Below are 5,737 nucleotides of genomic sequence, written 5' to 3' on the forward strand. Positions count from 1 at the left end.
CTAATAAGGACCGAGTCATCAGCATACTCTAGGTCAGCTAATATCCTGATACCAATCCAGTTCAATCCTTCTCCACCATCCCCAACTGTTCTATGAATTACAAAATCCATGAAGAGGATAAACAACATAGGTGACAACACGTTCCCTTGAAGTACTCCACTGTTCATTGAAAATTCGTGTGATAGGACTCCACTTACATTAACTTTGCAATTGCTATGCTCATGCATAGACTTAAACAAATTTACATATTTGAAGGGAACTCCAGAATAACGCGGGACTCTACAAAATTGGCCGGTGCACACTATCAAAGGCTTTTACATCGTCCACAAATGCCATCAACAGTGGATTTCTATATTCTTCACATTGCTGTACCACAGGTCTTAAAATGACAATTTAATCACTACAACTTCTACCTTTTTTAAATTCCGCTCGTTCATCTGTCAGCTTTTCATCAATCCCTCTCTCCAGTCTCTTTAGAATGAGCATACTATATACAGTATTTTCATAACTACTGACGTAAGTGTTATGCCTTTGTAATCCTTGCAATCAGTCAAATCTTTTTTTTTTCTTTTTTTTACCACCACTCTCAACTCCCATTCATCAAGTTTTGCCTCGTCAGGCCACACTCTACAAAATAATCTCTTAAGTATTTTGGGAGTAACTTCATTTTCGGCCAATATCATCCCAGCAGTTATTCCATCGTACCCTGGGGCTTTCCATCTCTTAGAGTTTTTTAATGATAGCTTCGACTTCAGACACAGTGATTTCAATAATGGGCACATCAAGGTCTCCATCAGCTTCAGGATATATATATATATATATATATATATATATATATATATATATATATATATATAATGTGTGTGTGTGTGTATCCAGACACTTGCTCATTATTATAGACGGAGATGTGTGCTTGTGCATGTGTCAGGTGACAGTTACAACAGAACCAGACATGTGAACTTTAACGTCTCCTGCTGTGCAGATTCTTAGCTCAAAGGAAAATGTTACGAGTCTTAATGAAACCCTACCAATTTTTGTAAAAATGCAAAGTATAAATAGCTTGAGCCAATGCTTAAGATGAAAGGGATAATGGTAACCCAATACAATTGCATTTATTGCGGACATCATAAAAGAAACAAGCAAATTAAGGCCTCTGCTTCCCCCTTACTAACAACCGACGCATGGTTATGCAAGTTCAGTATTGATTTAACACTCGGATTACAATTATAAGCAACTGCTTTTTGAAGAAACCCAAAACTTAAATGTAGCAAGACTTCGTATATCCCTGTTTCTACGGCGTTTAAGCCAGTCCTATAAAATAACTACTACTGTTACTACGACAATTGTTTATTTAAACGAGTTCTCGTGTAAGCTACTTCAGTATTTGCCACATTGCCCATGGACGGGAATTTTCCCTCTTATAACTTTTATCCAACTATAGGCCTATGCTGTTAAACAATCTTGAAAAAGGGGGTCCATAATAATCATTGAGTGTAATAAGAGTTAAAAGAATGATTTAATTTCACTCTGAAATGTTTTTATATGTATAATCACTACATAGCAACTACTTTTATATAGTAAATACGTCGCCCAACATATCGTACTGCTCGTATAGCATACCAGCCAAGTCACCAGCAATAGGAGGAGCGGCAGATGCGGCACCGGTGCCAGCCATCTGAACGTTTCAAAGTCACCTCTGATTGACCTTCATTGCCATCCTCTGCAAGTTCCTTGTCCTCTGTTGGGTCAGACACGAAACAGTCGTCTCATCCTTTGCACGCACCCTTTGCGAAGCTCTCTTGCCCTCACTCCACACGTCTCATACACCAGGTTGGTGATGTATTTTGTTTTTTATATCTTAAGGTAAGAAGGAAGGGCGTTTTAACACCATCTTGTTGAGATAAGGTGAACCAGGAAACCAAGCAATTGTTTGCATCCGTCCGACCCAAGTGACACCAAGATATAATACCTTATATAATGTTTTGCAAGCACTGTTAGCTTGATTTACTCCCTAAAACAAATTGTGACTCAACAGTTTGCCCATCATTCACCGATGCTTGCGGGAGCAGTGTAGCCTAGATACAGTAAATCGGTATTTATAGATATGGCTGTAATCGGATATTATTGTTGATTAATTTGTTATGAAAAAAAAACACGGCTGTTGTGTAGGTCCTTTGTTTGTATAAATATAATGTTTAGATCAATCGCATGACCGATTATAAATTGATGTTACTATAAACATCAAGTGTATCTGGCGCACGACGTTATGTTGAGAGCATTTTTTTTTAATTTAATCACACGAGTTTAAGAGTTTAACACTTGAATTGAAAGGAATTTCAGGCCCTAGAATTGTAATATTCAACAATTATCGTTAGATAGATGCTATCGGCTTACTGTGATAGAAACCTAACCAAAAAAATTATTGTGGAATACGGTCCTAAATCTCAATTTATGGAAACTGGTAGTTATAGATAGAAAATTACTTGTCTAAAATACAAATTATTTTGTCCCCAAAGTACTTTTGACAATTGTCAGGTTAATGTTGTTCAAGTTATATATTTATTATATTTATTTTCACCGGTTTTCAACTCCTCTGGCGGATTAAAGATGATGTTTCAAAACAAATCTTCTGCCGACACTGTTACAGAAAGGACTAGTGTTTCTAACATTTGGGTGTTAAAATTTGTCGTATTTTTTCGTCCTGTTGTATCTTGTAAGGTTCTCGGTGATATTTTACGTGTGTTACTCTGTAGTAGATCATTACACCACAAAGTTCGGGTTCGAATGCATTGTCATTTTCAATCCAATTTTTACGATGAAAAGGATAACTTCTCATATTATTACACTGTTTTTGTTTTTAAGACTGCTTACATCGGAGGTCAAATCTATATTCCTAGCAAGGAATAATCTTTAGAAATGTTTGCTCAAATATACGTGACTAAATTGTTTCATATGCAGTGAAAATATTTAGTAAAACATCATAAAATAAACTTAATGAGAAAAAATAAGGAAATCTCGCTTTGGCTATCGAAATATGCGAATTGTTTTGGATATTATGATAACCAGTGGTCAAATTGGGCTATATGTTGGGTATTTCCTCATACATATTTAGCTGTAATGATAGAATGGGCCAGGGTTTCCCTCTCATGTAAAATTTGGTCTTGATGGTGTGTGTCGTAGTTTTAAAGATTCCAAAGAACAAGGATTAATGAAAATGTTTTAAAAGCTTTCAAGACATGCTCATACGTTGGCCTAAATCACTTTTTATTGCATCGTTTTCCCTTCGTTAGGATATTGATCGATGACCCATTTCGCGAGAACTGACCTTAGTCAAGGAGACACAGATAACCTCTCTCTGAGCACTGACGTTAGTCAAAGACACACAGATAACCTCTCTTTGAGCAGTGACCTGAGTCAAGGAGACACAGATGACCTCTGAGCACTGACCTTACTCAAGGAGACATAGATGACCTCTCCTTGAGCACTGATCTTAGTCGAGGACACACAGATGACCTGCCTTTGAGCACTGACCTCAGTCAAGGAGACCTAGATGACCTCTCTTTGAGCACTGACCTTAGTCAAGGAGACACAGATAACCTCTCTTTGATCACTGACCTTAGTCAAGGACACACAGATGACCTCTCTTTCGAGCACTGACCTCTGTCAATTAGACACAGATAAGCTGTCTTTAAGCACTGACCTTACCCATCGTTGTATTTATAAGAACCGGCCATGGTAAAGAGAATTAAAACCTTTGATTTAAACTGGCTATTGACAAGGCCATAAGTCTATGAACGAAATTTAATTTTAAGTGAGGTTATATGATAACTTGGTCGTGGTAATTGATTTTGGCGAAGGTTATTATGATAACCCTACTACAGCAATTGACTTCAGCAATTCTTATAATAATAACCATTCTGTAAGAGGTTGCATTAACCAAGGTGTTAAATGATAACCCTTCCATGATAGATTACCATAGTAGGGTATATATATATATATATATATATATATATATTTTATTTGAAGTTAAAATGATGGATTTTGCATAAGAGCTGACCTTTGCCAAGGTTATACGAATAAAATTTCCTTTAAAATTTTACTTAACCAAGGTTATGATTTTAAGAATTCGTGAGAAGTGGCCGATGTCAAGGTTGTTAATAGAAATATTGTCTTATTTTATATACATAATAGGACTTCACAGCATTTGTGTTAAAATAGCTGAATAAATTTTCTTTCCATTGGTATATAATGTTACATAGTTCGTAAAATATGGTCGAGGTCATAACGGTCACCTGTTCAAGGTTACAAATGTTTGACCTTGAAGTGATCTGTCGTTGAATTTAGCCCCCGTGTTTCAACGCGTGAGATTCGCTTGCTGCCAACTATTTGCAAATGTTTGAGATTCTTTGAATTTGTTTTTTTCGCCGCAGTTGTCTGGCTGTTAATTCACTTTCGAAATGGAATTTTATTTAACCTAGTTATAATTTTTTTTTATTTTTTTTTTTTTTTTGCTGGCGGTTTATAAGGTTAAGGAAATTGCGTTATATTATTTGAGCTTTTACATAAGTATTATTTTACTGTATAAAACCAGCGGTCTAGAAATAAGCCTCACCAATTTCTATCAGTTTATTACTGACATGCGCGAGGATCTACATCTTCAAATAGAAATGAAATAGAAACAAATTAAACGGATTTCTTTATTAGTAGTTTCAGGGGCTTGTTTCAGTTGTAATTTAGAGATAGTTAAGTTAGAATGCTATTTTTCTAGCTTATTATGAAGACTCCTTGATATGATTGACACGAAATCTTTGGAAATTATCGTTTGCCCATACACTGAAGTCTCTCTCTCTCTCTCTCTCTCTCTCTCTCTCTCTCTCTCTTTAATGGGAACTCCGTCATTCTGAACTACTAGTTTACGCGAACCGTCAAATTTGACGGCAAAATATTTAGGTATGCACACATACGCAACCCACTCTCGTCAGGGAATGACCACTCTTTCTCCCCTACCCGAAGGACGGGAAGAGCTGAGCGTTACAGATATATATATATATATATATATATAGAGAGAGAGAGAGAGAGAGAGAGAGAGAGAGAAATTATATATATAAAATATATATACCGTATATATATATATATATATGTGTGTGTGTGTGTGTGTATATATACTGTATATATATATATATATATAGAGAGAGAGAGAGAGAGAGAGAGAGAGAGAGAGAGAGAGAAATACTTGTTCTTGTTTTTTGTAAGCTGTTCATGAACCAGGGAACCCACGTATCTGTCTTCCGATTATAGAGATAAAATTCCACCTTTATGGGTGTGACATTCCCTTCGTTATCGTACTCTTATCTTTCCTTTTTCCGTTCAATTCCCTGAGTTCTACTTGAATAATTCCTCCCAATGCAACTCAAAGCCTTCTGGATAACGACATTTTTCCTCATACTAAGAAAGGTCACTGGTTTTCCTGAGCGCTAATGTTGGTAGTAAGCCTGTCCTGATTTTCTATGTTCAGAACGTGTAGATATTCATCATCATCATCCCTGGTATGTTCTTAGCATATTTTATTTTAATTTGTATTACTTTTCATATAGTTTATTTATTTCCTTACTTCCTTTCCTCACTGGGCTATTTTTCCTAGTTGGAGCCCTTGGGCTTATAACATCCTGCTTTTCCAGCTAGGGTTGTAGCTTAGCTACTACTATTACTACTACTACTACTACTACTACTACTACTA

At 36.1% G+C, this 5,737-nt stretch overlaps 1 protein-coding gene across 1 annotated transcript in view; it reads left to right on the forward strand.

Moving 5' to 3' along the window:
• The first annotated feature begins 1,671 nt into the window (after positions 1–1,671).
• Ldh (Lactate dehydrogenase) overlaps positions 1,672–5,737 on the forward strand; it is a 40,861-nt gene continuing 36,795 nt past the window's right edge. Inside the window, exon 1 of the mRNA XM_068378887.1 lies at positions 1,672–1,830. The gene's annotated coding sequence lies outside the window, so the exon portion shown is untranslated. The remainder of the gene's footprint in view (positions 1,831–5,737) is intronic.

Source organism: Palaemon carinicauda, chromosome 8 (genome assembly GCF_036898095.1).
Source record: "Palaemon carinicauda isolate YSFRI2023 chromosome 8, ASM3689809v2, whole genome shotgun sequence".
Lineage (NCBI taxonomy): Eukaryota > Metazoa > Arthropoda > Malacostraca > Decapoda > Palaemonidae > Palaemon > Palaemon carinicauda.